Raw genomic sequence first — 16845 nt, 5'->3', positions numbered from 1 at the left:
TCCCAGCTCAAGTTGGGGGAAGCATGGCTTGTGCCTAACGGGGGGCAGTTACAACGAAGGGGGGTTTTTTATTGGGCTCTCTTCAGTCTGCAACCACAAGTGGAAAATAAGTCACCCAGCCAGGAAGGTGGGCAGTAGTTCCTCCTGGTGCCTCTCACACTACTAAAGTGGTCAGTAGGACAGCAGCTATTGCAACAGGGAACTGGACTATCCCATCATCAGACATTATCATACCCCCAACATCATCATATATCTTTCATGCGATTCAAAAAGTCCTAATCAGGGGACCAATCAGATTAAATGACATATTGCAGGGAATTAAAGAAAATATTAGGAGATATTTCATTTCAAATGGCTGCAGGCTTTGAGAGGACATGTCACTGATGCATTATAGAAAGCATAGAGAGAGTGCCTACCCTGTGCTGCGGTGAGCAAGGCAGGAACAGTCCCTGTCATCGCGGGGTTTATCCGCCAGGGAGGGGAAAGGGAGAACACGCAAGGAAGCAAATTGTGCACGGCAGGCCTGGTTTGAGCCGCGGGCTGTGGAGAGGATGACAGGGCATCGTGGGCTGCGAGGGCAGTGACAGGTCTCTTGGTGGGCTGAGACCTGATGACTGAGACGGCAGCCCTGCAGGGAAGGCCACTGCAGGCAGAGAGCAGGAGCGCCAGAACAGAACCGGGCCACTGTGGCTGCAGTGCACAGCGGGGAGACAGATGTGGGCTGAGGGTGCCACAGGGTCGGCTTCAACCTAATAGCATTTATGAATGACTGAAGAGTTTTAAACAGGAGAGGAGCATATATGGTGTTTGTTTGTTGTTGTTTTTTTTCTATTGTTGCTCTTTTTTTTTGTACTTTTTAAACCATTTAAAAAATATTTATATTTTCTTTTTTTAAAATTATTTATTGATTTCAGAGAGAGAGGAAGAGAGAAAAGGGGGGGGGGGATATTGATCTGTTCTTGTATGTGCCCTGACCAGGGATTGAACCTACAGCCTCTGCAGATTGGGATAATACTCTAACCAACCTACCAGGCCAGGGCTAATTTTTATGTTTTTCAATTATAGTTGACATTTAATGTTATTTTATATTAGTTTCAGGTGTACAACATAGCGGTTAGACATTTATATAATTTATGAAGTGATTCCTCCAATAAGTCTGGTATTTATCTGTAGTTAATACAATATCTTTGAGTATATTCCCCTCTTATTTGTATTTTTAATTTACTGGGTATTTAAAAAAATTAGTATAGAATTGATATACTGTAAAATTCACCTTTTAAAAGTATTCAAGTCAGTCTTTTTTTTCTTTTTATTATTTCTACTATTTCCACTATTGTTTCCACGATCTATTTCCAGCACATTTCCACACCTCACCTTACAAAGAAACTCCATTGCCTTCTGCATCACTCCCGTTTCCCACTCGCCTCGGCCCCTAGCAACCACCAACCCACTTTCTATCCCTATGAATTGACCTGTTATGGATATTTCACGAAATGGAATTCTACACTATGCCTTTGTGACTGGTTTCTTCCACTTAACATGTTTTCAAGTCCATCCACGTTGCAGCATGTATCAGCACTTCATTCCTTTTTTATAGCGGGATAACATTCCAGGGTATGGATTTACCACATTTTATTTATCCTTTCCCCGGTTGACGGACATTTGGGTTGTTCCCACATTTGGGCTCTTATGAAGAGTGCTATGAGCACTTATGGACAAGACTTTTTTTTTTATTTTTATTTTTTTATTATATAATTTTATTTTTTTAATGGGGTGACATCAATAAATCAGGATACATATATTCAAAGATAACAAGTCCAGGTTATCTTGTCGTTCAATTATGTTGCATACCCACCACCCAAAGTCAGATTGTCCTCTGTCACCTTCTATCTTGTTTTCTTTGTGCCCCTCCCCACCCCCTATCCCTCTCCCATTCCCCCCTCTCCTCCGTAACCACCACACTCTTATAAATGTCTCTTAGTTTCACTATTATGTCCCACCTACGTATGGAATAATACAGTTCCTGTTTTTTTCTGATTTACTTATTTCGCTTCGTATCATGTTATCAAGATCCCACCATTTTGCTGTAAATGTTCCGATGTCATCATTTCTTATGGCTGAGTAGTATTCCATAGTGTATATGTGCCACATCTTCTTTATCCAGTCGTCTATTGATGGGCTTTTTGGTTGTTTCCATGTCCTGGCCACTGTGAACAATGCTGCAATAAACATGGGGCTGCATGTGTCTTTACGTATCAATGTTTCTGAGTTTTTGGGATATATACCCAGTAGAGGGATTGCTGGGTCATAAGGTAGTTCTATTTTCAGTTTTTTGAGGAACCACCATACTTTCTTCCATAATGGTTGTACTACTTTACATTCCCACCAACAGTGGATGAGGGTTCCTTTTTCTCCACAGCCTCTCCAACATTTGCTGTTACCTGACTTGCTAATAACAGCTAATCGAACAGGTGTGAGGTGGTATCTCATTGCCGTTTTGATTTGCATTTCTCTAATAGCTAAAGAAGATGAGCATCTTTTCATATATCTGTTGGCCATTTGTATTTCTTCCTGGGAGAAGTGTCTATTCATATCCTCTTCCCATTTTTTTATTGGATTGTTTGTTTGTTTGTTGTTGAGTTTTATGAGTTCTTTGTATATTTTGGATATTAGGCCCTTATCTGAGCTGTCGTTTGAAAAAATCATTTCCCATTTAGTTGGCTTTCTGTTTATTTTGTTATTAGTTTCTCTTGCTGAGCAAAAACTTCTTAGTCTGATGTAGTCCCATTCATTAATTTTTGCCTTCACTTCTCTTGCCATTGGAGTCAAATTCATAAAATGCTCTTTAAAACCCAGGTCCCTGAGTTGAGTACCTATGTCTTCTTCTATGTACTTAATTGTTTCAGGTCTTATGTTTAGATCTTTGATCCATTTTGAGTTAATTTTTGGACAAGACTTTTAAAGGACAAATGCTTTTTTGAAAAAGCTCCCTGGATGGCTGCAAGCCTTTGGTTAAATCTCCGGAGTTCAGGAAAAGTTGACACTGACTATTTTTTGCCACAGTTTTCATTGCTCGAATGGAGAGTAGTTTTGGAGATCCTTATTCTGCCATTTAGCCGATGTCATTCTTGATCACTTCATTTTAAACCCTGTATTAGTATTTGATAAATCAAAATGAAATAAATTTTAAAGGTAAGTGACCCTAAGGTTTGTCTTTTAAGATCCTTGTTGTGGTCAGCAACATCACCTGCCTCTGTTTTTTAGAAGTATTGCTTCCAATGGGCCAAATGTTGAATGAAATAAGGGGCCAGCTAAGCAAGTTAGACCTTAAGTCAGCCTCTGGATGGGGCTTCAGGGTTGGGAATGGCACACGTGTGCTGTTTATGGAAAGATAGCAGGGTTCCCACAGAAAAACTGTTGGGATGGGGATGACTGTGAGATGCTGAGAAACCTTGGCTGGTGGGAGGAGGCAGGCTTGTGGCCCTGACTGGATAGGGGGAACTTGTTCCAGGTCTTGAATGCCCAGATTTATACTTCATTATGGCCAGGGGTCCTCCGCAGCCACCAGGGTACTCTGCCTTAGGAAGGCCGTGCCACTGAGTGATGAAGACATTTGCGTGCGAGTTTGCATATCACAGCTTCTGCATGATTTTTCTGGTCTGATCAATTGAGAATGGTGTTGTCCAGCAGCAGAGGGAGGGATGAGTTGACCTCCCAGAGTCTGTTGCTCTTGGGGGATGGGGTATGAACCCCTGGGTATGATCACTTCTCCTAGACTGGCAGAAAAAAGATGGTATTCATGCCCATGGCAGATGGAGGAGCTGAGGCTAGAACAGGGCCAGGACCACTTCCACCTCCCCTTACCTGCTTCTAAGTCCTTGAAAGAGTGAGCTCTTTGCATTCCAGTTTCCAGCTGGCTTGTCCAGTAGTCAAGCAGGTGGAGTTTATCCAGGATGCATTATCAAGTCTTAGCCATGGAGCTAAATATCCAATAGCAGAATTCTAGCTCAACAGAAGTAAATGAGAGCAGAGCCTGGTGACGGAGTTGATGGAGATGGGTGGGAAGTACAAGGGGCCACCCTCAGGGGCTAAGAAGATCTCAGGCTGCACTAATGGTGACATAATGTCTATAAGGAGGGAGGTGAGTGTTCTGTGCTCTCTAGGCTGCACCAGGGCACTCCTGTGTCCTGGAGTATGTCTAGGTGTGTGTGGGGGGGGAGGGGGAGGTCTGAAAATTATATTGTGTTACAAGAAGTAAAGGATTTGGGGCTGCTCAGCTGAAGGACAGACTCAAGGGACCTGGGCATTGTTCGCATATCTCTAACGGACTGTTCTTTGGCAGAGAAAGCAGGTCCCCATGGCCCCCGAGGGCGGAGTTGGACCCCCGTGGGGAAGCTACAGAGAGGTAGCCTCAGCTGAACATTGGAAAGACCTCTGATTCAGGCTGTGTCTATGCAAGCACACCTGGACTCATGTCTGTAGGTAGTGAGGCCCCCATCCGTCCTAAAGGGCCAGGTCAGTAGAATTCCAGAAAGTGTTTTGCACAACAGTCAAAATAATGTTCTCTTAAAAACATGTTGGAATTGGCAGGTCATCGTGTCTTGACTGCTATCCCTCCTTCTCTCTACATCTCTGCAGGGAAGGCCCTGTCCCTCATCTAGCATAAACCAGAAACCAGGCCATCTCTTGAGTGCCTCCCCTTCTCCCACTCATCCCAATCAATCAGTCAATACCCAGGTCTCGTCCAAGACAGCCTCACGATATCTCTCACATCGGGCCTCTTTTCTCCAAACCACTGTTGCTGTCTTAACTCAGATCATCATCATTTCTTGTCTTGGCCTTTGCTACAGCTTCAGTTCTGTCCAATGGCCATTTTAACTGATCATCCTTAAATGCAGACTGTTCATGTTGTCACCTTTTTGAAATATTTGCCCTCCCTCCACAGGCTCAGGATAAAGCATAGATACCTTGACGTGATATTGAGCCCAGCCCTCTTGCTCACTGCTCTCCCGGGTCCCCCCTGCTCCAGCCACATGTCACTGTCAGCCCAGCCTTTGTTTATGCTGATCTTTTTGTCTAGTGTTCTTTCCTGGTTCGTTTTCTCCCCCCTAAGAGCAGTTTTAGCTTTACAGAAAAATTGATTAGAAAATATAGAGTTCCTACATATACCTCTCCTCTCCAGTTTCTCCTATTATTTATATCTCATATTAGTGTGGTATCTTTAATACAATGGCCGAACCACTCATAGTTTACATTAGTGTTCACTCTTTGTATTGTACATTCTATGGGTTTTGACAAATGCATGACATGTATCTACTATTACAATATTATACAGAAGAATTTTGCTGCCCCCAAATGCCCCTGTTCCCCTTCCAATTTATCCCTCCTTCTAACCCCTCATAACCACTTTTACTAGCTTTTTATAGGTCAAAATCTACCCATCCTTTAGGGTCTTATGTAGATGCTACTTCTTCCAGGAAGCCTTCACTGATTATTTCAGTTGAAAATATTTACTCTCTTCTCTTAATAAGTAATAGCATATATGGCATATCTATTCTGTCCTGGGTACAATGCCAATCCTTTCTCTCTCTTTCATATGCCAACTCTGCTGGATAAATTTGAACTTACAGATAAGGAAACAGAATCTCATTTATTCAGATGACTTGCTGAAGGCCACACAACTAGCAAGTGTGATGACTGAGTATGAACCCAGGTCTGTCTGCCTCTCAATCTGTCCGGAGCCCTGTTTAAGTCCTTGACCTTGTTCACTGTCTGCTTTCCTCTCTAGAGTAAGAACTTGAGATCAACCCTCACTGGGTTGCCCAGTTGGTTAGAGTATGCCAAGGTTTCAGGTTTGATACCTGTCAGGGCACATATAAGAATCAACCAATGAATGTAGAACAACAAATTAAGTTTCTCTCTCTCTCATCAATAAAAAAATATTAAAAAAAGAAAGAACTTGAGATCAGGGGCCATTTCCAATTCATCTCTGGGCCCTTAGAACTCAGGACAGGAACTAAAACAGATCAGGGGTTCAAGATAAATGTGAGTGGATTGAAAAATACTTTGTTCATTGGAATTCTAATAAACTACTAGTTGGATGCGCTGAAAACAAATCAGGATTCTTTGGGCCGTCTACAGAAAAAAAGTATTTTGTTCCAGACCCTTCAGCAGACCCTCTGGTCATAGCCTCTGGAGCAGACTTGTTAATTCCAGTGGCAATGACCAAAAATGTGTGCGTGCGCGTGTGCGTGTGCGTGTGTGTGTTTGCACGTGCCTGCTTGTGATTCCTCTTCCCCACATATAATACACTATTAAGAGGAAAGAGGGCTCCTTCCATCTCAGCCTGGAGAGGGCTGCAGAGGCCCCAACTTCCCACTGGACTCTGCTGGGGACGGACAGGCCTGAGTGTGCTCACTCACATGTGTGCACTTGAGCCTCAGTGCTTTCTCTTCTTCGGAGATCACACCAGCAGACGCATAGTTCTCTCCTCTGCTAATGCAATTTATATGTCTGAGCATGAACAGAGGATTTGTGAGCCTTCAAGGCTAGGGCTTTGAAAATTACCTCACAGGCCTGGGCTGCTGGGTAGAGATCTGGAGTTTTAGGAGACTTCGAGGGAATTATTTTCAAAGGTCCTGGCAGGAGGAAGAGCTCTCTCTACCCCACATCCTCCCCACAGGCCCTTCCACTGGTTCCTTATAAAACACACCCAGTGAGACTTTCTGGTTTAACAATGAACGTGAAGGGAGCCACATAACATGGCAAAACAAAGGTTCATTGAACAGATCAGCTGGGTAGGGAGGTGAAGGGAAAGACAGCAGGTCACTTTTTGGGTTCACATCCAGAACTGGACACTGACCAGCTGGGAGTGTCAGTACATTTTTAGGTCTCAGCCTCAACTCCTACCTGATGAAGCTGAGGAGAATACACAATGCACACCAGGAGGTCGTGTCTCATATGGAAAAGGACACAGACTTTTGTGTCCAAAGACCTGGGTGGGCTCAGTCACACTACTTACCCTCTCTGAGGCTCCTGTCTGTCATTTGTAAATTTGGGAAAAATAACAGCTACCCTGTAGGATGGTTCTGAGGGACTAGATGAGATAAAGTGCAGAAAGTGCCCTCATCATGCCCGGCACCCAGTAAAGGCTCAATGAACTTTGGTTCCTTTCTCTCTGCTTCTTAGTATGTGCCAGCCACTCTCTCCTGCCCCACCACAGGGCCCCAGTTTCTCACTTACATCTCCAACCAACCCCCATCATCTCTCTCTCTCTCTCTCTTTTTTTTTTTTTTTACAGAGACACAGAGAGAGAGTCAGAGAGAGGGATAGATAGGGACAGATAGACAGGAACGGAGAGAGATGAGAAGCATCAATCATTAGTTTTTCGTTGCGACACCTTAGTTGTTCATTTATTGCTTTCTCATATGTGCCTTGACCATGGGGCTACAGCAGACCAAGTAACCCCTTGCTCAAGCCAGCGACCTTGGGTCCAAGCTGGTGAGCTTTGCTCAAACCAGATGAGCCCACTCTCAAGCTGGCGACCTCGGGGTCTCGAACTTGGGTCCTCCGCATCCCAGTCCAATGCCCTATCCACTGCCCCATCTCCTGGTCAGGTCCCATCATCTCTCTTGACTGACAGTCGTGAGTCTACGACTTTCTCCCTTCTTGCAGGGACCTTACTGCCTTCCACATATGCCTAGAAAAGGCTCTTTTGGAACTATTCTGACCATGTCATTTTTCTGTTTAAAAAACTTCTTATGACCATTTCAAGATAAAACCTAAAGTTCTCATCGCCTTCAACCTTTCCAGTCCCACTTTCTCTTCCTTTAGCAGATGTTACGCTGCGGTCTCAGGTCTGATGACTGCGGCTCCCAGGTCTGTTGTCCATATTTCTTGTGCATCGTTATTGATCTCTTTCCCTCCCAAGATTTTAATAACGAATTTTGAAAACGATGGTTTTCTTCATCTGTTTTAAGAAATAATTCTATGGAAAAACAAAATAACAATTTCTTTCTTTCTTGTCTTGAAAGCCACCTGAGTGTTGCCACGGATTTATTCACTGTTTTCTTGTGAGCCAGCTGGAGCCATGGAATGATCAGAACATTCTGTCTCTTTGTAATTTCCCTGCTCTGGGTTGCAGGCCTGGAAAATGATAGATGCCTAAAATTGATCAGGGTAATCGATGCTATGTGAAGTAATTACACATGATGAATGTATCATCTGCCAGATGTGAGTGTTGGCAATGGCTTGCTTGTTTATAAAACCCCTGAGATCCCATTTGTAACAGTGACTAATGTTTGCACACGGGGCTGTTTGCAGTGTTTCAGAAATGACTATTTATTCGATATGACCACCTTTCTCCTTTAATTCTTCATTTATCACAAGCCTTGCTGCTCTTTCCTACATAACAAAATCAGGGTTTCATTCAATCTCCTTTCTCCTTGACCTCTGTGATATATGGGGGTGGTTTTATTTTGCATTTCCATCTGGCCTCCTGTCTTGTCTCTCTGTCTCTCTAATTCAAAACTTACATGTTGCTGGTGTTCTCTCATGAGGCTCTGACTCCCCATTACTGCACCTACAATATAAACTCCAGATTCCCTTGTATGACATTGTGAGTCCTCTCCAGTAACCTGGACTCTATTGTGTGTCTCTCTGAGGACCCCAGAACTGGACATGGGTATTCTTTTAAGTGACAAAAACCCAATCTGACCAGCTTACCTTCACCAGTCTATTTATCGAAAGGTCCCAGCTTAGGGTGCATAATGAAGAAAGGCCTGTCTGCACCAGCCCTGCTATGGGAATCTCAAGGACTGGAACCAGGGTCTCCAAAACCATCAGTAACTCCCATCATGCCATTTCTGCTTTCTGCTCATTTCTTTTTGTCTTGGGTGATGGCTTCATTCTCTTCTGCAGACAGGTTTTCTGAGCATGGTGAGGAATATGGCCTCTGTCAGCTTATCTCCTCAGTGGAAAGCATGCCTCCTCCTGGCTGCCTTGGGTGAGGGGCCTTGAATGATCTGACTTGGACTACCTGCATCCCTGGAGCAGATCACTGTAGTATTTGGGGCATCGGGAGTGATGACTGGCCCAGCACGCATCGCTGGCCCAACTCTGTGGCCAGGAGGGCAGGATGGGCTCCTAGAAGAATCGAGCAGGGGAATGTGCTGGGCCCACGAAGCTACGGCTACCATCTCTACTCCTCGAACTAGCTACAGGGCACCTTCTTTTTAGTGAAAGGCTTATGAACAACAGCGAGCTGTGCCAGGCTCCCAGCCCCTCCTTCACCTGAGCTCACAATCTGGCGGTGGAAACAAATACCCAACAGATCCTTACAATGCAGGGTGTAGAGTGTGACAGTAGAGACAGACTGGGAACGCTGTCAGAGCACAGGAGGGAGACCTTGAACTCAATCCGCTCAGTCAAGGAGAATTCTTGGAAGAGTGACAGAGCCTGCGTCTCATAGAACAGCAGGAGTGAGCAAGGGGATGAGGGAGGGAAAGGCATTCCAGGTGAACAACAGCAGGAAGGTGTGAAACACTTCAGGGACTGAGCCCATAACTAAGAGCAGCCTAAAAAGGCCAGGGCCAGTGAAGCGAGGTGGCCTGGGTCAGGAAAGGTGGGCGGGGCTCCCGGACGCCTTTGCCTTTGCTCTGGCCCCTCCCTCCTGCTTTCCACACAATGAAATACGACTCAGCCTCCAGAACAAACTCTAAAGCTGTCCTGTCTTAACAGCTTCCTCAGGGACCCTGCAGCGTCTGTCAGGTGCCTCTGTACTAGACTTCTGTTCTGCCTTGCTTTCAGTTATTTATTCACACATTTGAGATCCTTTACTACATCAAAAGACGCTTGAACGCAGGAACCATGCCCTAAACGTCCTCTCTCGCACAGCCCGCTTAAGACAGCGCCGTGTTCAGTGTTCAAAAACATAATTGTTGAATTGTGATCACTCAGTTAATTGGACATTTTTCTCCCTTGAGAGCAACTAGCAAAATGATACTGGTTTCATGTAGGTAGAAAGAATTTAAAAAATCATCATCAACATTTTCTCAACATGGCCAAGTTTTTTCCCCTCCAAAACAAAAAGAGCTTTATGGCTTTTACTGATTATACGGTTATTAAATATGCATATAGAAACTGTAAATGATACATGAAAGCATAAAAATAAATTTAAGACCACACAAAATACCGTATCCATCTCCTAGAGGCAACAACCACTATTACCATTTCAAATAATGACCTTCCAGATATTTCTCTCTAAATCCAACCAAAATGTACAACTAAGAAGATAGTCCAAAATGCAACATAAGCTAGCCTTCTGAGTAATATGCTCAAAAGAATTTAACAGTTGAATAAAATCTGCTTTTTGCTCCCTAGATAATCAAAATGAGTTCTTGATGTTTCCTGAGGGATTAAACAACCGCTCAGTATTTGTTGTGGAAAATTCTACTTGTGTGTTCTCTTTTTCTGAGATATAATTTACATACCATAAAATCTACCATTTTAAAGTGTACAATTCAGGGTTTTTAGTATATTTATAGCTTGTATACCTGTCACCGTTATCCAATTCCAGAACATTTTCATTTCCCCCCAAAGAAATCCTGTGTCCATTAGGCAGTTTCCATTCCTCTCTCCCCTTCGCAGTTGGCAACCACTAATCTGCTTTCTGACTCAATGGCTTTGCCTATTTTGGGCATTTCATATAAATGGAATCATATACTGTGGTGCCTTTTGTGTCTGGCTTCTTTCACTCAGTAAAATGTTTCCCAAGTTCACTGTATTGTAGCATATGTCAATACTTCATTATTTTTTATGGCTGAATATCACAGAGTATGGATGTACCATATTTTGTTTATCATTAATCAGTTGATGGACATTTGGGTTGTTGCCACTTTTTGCTTATTATGAATAATGCTTCTGTGAACATTCCTGTAAAAGTTTTTATCTGAACATATGTTTTCACTTCTCTTGGTTGTATGATTAGAAGTGGAATATACGGGTGGTATGGTAACTCTATGCTTAACTTTTTTTCCAAAGTAGCTGCACCATTTTACATTCCCACTAGCTATGTGTAAGGGTTTTGCTTTCTCCACATCCTCGACAACACTTATTATTGTCTGTCTTTTTATTATAGCCATCCTAGTGGGTATGAAGTATTATTTTACTGTGGTTTTGATTTGCATTTCCTTCATGACTATTAATGTTAAGTAAATTGTTATGTGTTTATTGGCAACTTATATCTCTTCTTTGGAGAAAAAAAATTTCTTCAAGTCCTTTGCTTACTTTTTAATTGGATATTTGTCTTTTCATTGCTGAGTTTTAAAAATTCTTTAAATATTCAAAATTCTAGATTCATCAGATATATGATTTGCAATTATTTTCTTCCATTTGTGGTTCACCTTTTCACATTCTTGTTAGTGTCCTTTGAAGCACAAACATTTTTAAGTTTGATGAAATTCAATTTATTGTTTTTCTTCTGTTACTTTTGCTTTAGGAATCATTCTTAGAAATCATTTACTAATACAAGGTCATGAAGATTCATGTCTGTTTTTTCTTGTATTGTTTTATAATTTTAGCTTTTACATTGAGGTTTCTAACCATTTTGAGTTAATTTTTATATATGTTATGAGAGAAGGGTCCAACTTCATTTCTTTACATAAGGATAACCACTTGTTACAGCACCATGTATTGAAAAACTATTCTTTGCCCACTAAACTGTCTTAGGGAAAATAAATTGGTTACATGTGAATAGGTTTACTTCTGAACACTCAATTCTACTCCATTGATCTATAAGACTATCCTTAGGCCAGAACCAAATAGTCTTGATTATTGTAGCTTTGTAATAAGTTTTAAAATCAGGAAGTGTGAGTCCTTTACCATTTTTCTCTTTTTTTCAAGACTGTTTTGCCAATTCTGGATCTCATACATTTCCCTATGAATTTTAGGATCAGCTTGTCTATTTCTGAATAAAAAAATATATAACCCAGCTGAGATTTTTATGGGGATTGAGTTGACTTTATATAACAATTTGAGGATCAATTTGTTTTGAAGAACAATTTGTTATCTTAACAATATTAAGCTTATGAACATGAGATGTCTTTTTATTTATGTAGGCCGTCTCAATTCTTTTCAATATTTTGGAATTCTAGTGTATGAGTCTTGTACTTCTTTTCTTAAATTTGTTTCTAAATGGTTTATTCTTTTTGATGCTATTATAAATGAAGTTGTTTTTTAAATTTCACTTTGGATTCTTCATTGCTAGTTTATAAAAATACAACTATATTTTGTATGTAGATCTTATATACTGCAACCTAGTTGAACTTACTAGCTCTAATAGTTCGTGTGTGTGTGTGTATTAAGATTTCCAATAAAGAAGATCATGCCATCTGCAGATAGAGCTAGTTTTACTTCTTCCTTTCTAATCTGTATGTCTTTTATTTATTTTTCTTACCTAATTGTCCTGCCAGTATCATGCTATAAAGTAGTAGAAGCTGATCCTGACCTTGGGAGAAAGCATTCAGATTTCTACCACTAAGACTTTTACCATTAAGTGTAATGTTAACTGTGGGTTTTCATAGGTTAAGCAAATTCTCTTCTAATCCTGGTTTCTTGAATGCTTTTATTTTATTATGAGAGAGTGTTGGAGTGTGTTAAATGCTTTCCATCTGTCTATTGAGATGATCATGTGTTTTCCCCTCTTTATTTTAATAGTATGGTGCATTACATTAGTTGATTTTCATATATATGCCTGTATTCCTGGGATAAATTCCATTTGATCCTGGTGTATAACCCCTTTTTATCTGTTACCTGATTCAGTTTGCTAGTATTTTGTTGGGAATTTTTTGCATCTGTATTCATAAAGGATATTGGTCTATAGTTTTTTGTTGTTGCTTGCCTTGTAATGTTTTTGCCTGGATTTAGAATTCTGGCCTGACTTGTGGTGGCACAGTGGATAAACCATTGACCTGGAACACTGAGGTCTCTGGTTCAAAACCCTGGGCTTGCAAGGTCAAGGCACACATGGGAATTGATGCTTCCTGATCCTCCCCCACTTCTCTCACACATTCTCACTCCCCCTCTCCCTTTCCCTCCCTCTCTCCATTTTCTCTCTAAAATGAATAAATAACAAAAATTAAAATAGAAGTCTGATCGTTAGGTCATTCTTCTTTCAGCACTTTGAATATGTCATTCCACTGGGCATCTGGCCTTCATAGGTTCTGATGAAAAATTATCAGGTAAACTCAGGGAGGCTCATTTTGTGCATGAGTTGTTTCTCTCTTGCTGCTTTAAAGATTCTGCATTTGTCTTTAGCTTCTGGTATTTTAGTTTTGATATGTCTGTCTGGATCTCTTTGTGTGTATCAGACTTAGAGTTTGCTGAGATTCCGGAATGGGTAGATCCATGCTTTTCATCAAATTTGGGAAGTTTTTAGGCCCTGGCTGGTTGGCTCAGTGGTAGAGCGTCGGCCTGGCGTGCAGGAATCCCGGGTTCAATTCCCAGCCAGGGCACACAGGAGAAGCGCCCATCTGCTTCTCCTCCCCTCCCCCTCTCCTTCCTCTCTGTCTCTCTCTTCCCCTCCCGTAGCCAAGGCTCCATTGGAACAAAGTTGGCCCGGGCGCTGAGGATGGCTCTGTGGCCGCTGCCTCAGGCACTAGAGTGGCTCTGGTTGCAACAGAGCGATGCCCTGGATGGGCAGAGCATTGCCCCCTGTTGGGTGTGCCAGGTGGATCCCGATCGGGTGCATGCGGGAGTCTGTCTGACTGCCTCCCCGTTTCTGGCTTCAGAAAAATTAAAAAAACAAAACAAAACAAAAAAACCCAAACAAACAAAAAAGAAAAATTGGGAAGTTTTTGACCCTATTTCTTCAAATATTCTTTCTGCCTTTTCTCTCTTCTTGGGACTCTCATTATGTGAATGTTGGTATGTTTGATAGTGTCCCACAGGCCTCTGAAGGTCTGTTTATTTTTCTTCATTCTGTTAAAATTTCCCTTTCTCAATTGGATGATCTCCACTGACCTATCTGCAGGTTTGTTGACTCTTTCTTTTGCCTGCTCAGTTCTGTTGCTGAGCCCCTCTAGTGAATCTTTCATTTCTGTTACAGTACTTTTCAACTACAGAATTTCTATTTGGTTTATCTTTATAATTTCTATCTCTTTATTGTTATTCTTTATTTATTACAACATCATTCTCATACTTTTCTTTAGCCTTTAGACATGTTTTCCTTGAGTTCTTTGAATGTATTTGAAATAGCTGATTTAAAATATCTGGGTTTCCTCAGGTACAGTTTCTATTGATGCCCCCTGTCCCTGGTGTATGACACATACATTTTTTTCTTTGCGTGTCTTGTACATTTTTGTTGTTGTTTAAAACTGGACATATTTAATAATATTTTAAAAAGCAACACTGAAAATCATATTTTCTGCCTACCCCCAGAGTTTGTTGTTGTTATTCCTTGGAGTATGTTTCCTGACCTGCCCTCATAGATTTGATTGTTCTAACTCAGCCCAACTAGAGCTCTCATCTTTACTCTGACTTTCCCTTCTAAGTCTCCCAGGAAGCTTGGGCACTTCCAAACACTGGGAATTCTTGTTACCCAAGGTTCTTTTGTGTTTACTATGATCAGCACATCTACACCATACAAGACACTTTGGATTAACTTCAAGACTCATCTTGACATTTGGCTTCAAACTTTCTCCAAATTTGGCTTCTGTTACAAAGACTCTAATTTCCCTCTGACTCCATTTGCTCCTCTCTGACTCCTTAGTGGGCTCATCATTTTGCTCAGGGTGTGCCATACTCTCCTTTTCCTCCCTTTATTCTCAACTTTCCAGAATTTATCTATTCTTCTTCAACTATCTCCTCTCTGTAGTGACTTGGTGATGGAGCAGAATAGTGGGCTTTGGAGTTAGGAGGACCTGGGTTTCACCTCTGGTTTGGACATATTCAAATTGGAGAACCTTAGACATACTTACAGCTCTATTTCTCAGTTCCTCATCTATCCAGTAAAAATAATAATAGTGTGCTCTCACAGAGTTCTTGTGAGGTTTAAATGAGATGGCACAGACACTCTGTGATTATGGTAGAGTAAGTGATCAAAAAATTAGCTTGGGAGTTCCACCATCACTTCAAACTCAATCTATTCAAACCAAGCTCATAATTTCACTCCAAACAAGCCCTACTGTCTTCTGCCTCCTCTAGCCCTCCAGCTTCCTTACTTTGGGGGTTACCTCTGACCTGGTCTTGTTCAGTAATGATGATGACATCTCACATGGATCCAACACCACAGGAGAGTCTAAATGCTCAGGTGGTTGTTTTCTTTTATCTTGGAGCATCATTTTCTTTATCCTTCTAACTTTTCTTTCAAAATATCTTTCTCTACCTTTGCTTTCTACCTTCACTGAGTCTACCCAGCTGTGCTGTCACTGAACTGAGTGAACTGACAGCCTGGATATCACAGCTACATGTCTACCTCACAGGAAGTAGGAATCTGAGCACCTTCCTGTGGTTCCTGTGACTTTTATTCTTTCTTTCCTGGCAAGCTAAGCCACACACTAGCCAGGAAAAATGTGGAGAAGGCTGTACATTGTGGGATTTGGAGGTAGAAGTACTAGACCCAGGCAAGCCCTTCATGCCCTTTGGACCTTGATTTCCCCATCCATGCAGTGAGGATGAAGAACTGAACTGTACAGTCTTGGAAGCCCCTGCCAACTCTGATGTATGGTGATTTATCACTTGTGGTTTCTTTCAAATACAAGGCTCATTCATGGGGCTTCTGAGATGTTGTTCTTCCCTTTTCTCTCCCTACCTCAACAGATTTGTCTTCTAATGTGAGTTCTCCAAGTCCTACTCAGACCTCATTTCCTGTCCCTGACTCACTCCACTTGGCTTCTTCCCCCATCCTATAGCCTAGGGTGTGTACAAGCTTATTCTCATTGTTGGCACAGCTTCTGCTTTGGTGATTTCTTGGACTTTTTGGAGAGTCTCTGCCTTCTGTCTGTCCTATTCCATCCCAACCTCTACATTGATGACCAGTAGGATCTTTCTAAAGCATAAACCTGAGCTTGCCACTCTTCTGATGAAAAACCTTCAATAGCTCCCAGACCCCCAGAATGAAGGTTATTCCCTTAGCCTCCTTTTATAGACTCCAACAACACTCTGCAGTCTAATCTCAACTCAGTTTCTCTACTCAGCTGTTTCTGAAGGGTTGATCCTTCCATTCTCTTGCTTAGTCTGTTTCCTCTGCTTGGAGTTGCACCTTCCCCACACTTCTCTGTCTGTTGAAATCCTACTCACCTGCCAGGCTCCAGATTGACCATCACCTTTCTGGGAAGTCTTTCTTGATCTCTTCAGTCAAAGCAAAACCCTGTTGCTTCTAGACTTCTACAGAATATTATGTATTCAGCAGAGAAGAATCACTTTCTTTCTTCTTCATTTTATAATGAAGGCAAAGACAGTGTCTGATTTAGGTCAAGTCCTTGGCACATAGATAGTGCTCAGTAAACATTTGTTGAAAAGGGAATGACTTCTCTCTCTGGGTTTCTGGCTTTAGACTCCCTCCCCCAGCAGGCTTCTTGAGAGATCTCCTCCAATTCACTTAACACAGATTGATCTTCCTGAAGGGTGGCTGGATTCATCTGGTGCCAAACCCAAGTCATGTTCATCCACATGTAAACAAAGGAGCAGGAAGAAGTGAGGATTAGTGCAAGATCCTAATCACTGAACACAGAGATGCCTATTGGCATGGGGATCTCTGGTGGAATTCCCAATACAGGTCCACAAATGCAACCGGTGGATGATGCCCACATCTAGTATTCACACTGGCTGAGCTGGAGAATAAGAGCG

The sequence above is a fragment of the Saccopteryx leptura genome, chromosome 2 (assembly GCF_036850995.1).
Source record: "Saccopteryx leptura isolate mSacLep1 chromosome 2, mSacLep1_pri_phased_curated, whole genome shotgun sequence".
NCBI classification, from domain to species: Eukaryota; Metazoa; Chordata; class Mammalia; order Chiroptera; family Emballonuridae; genus Saccopteryx; species Saccopteryx leptura.
The sequence above is the reverse complement of the archived record's forward strand: the minus strand, read 5'-3'. Positions refer to the sequence as shown.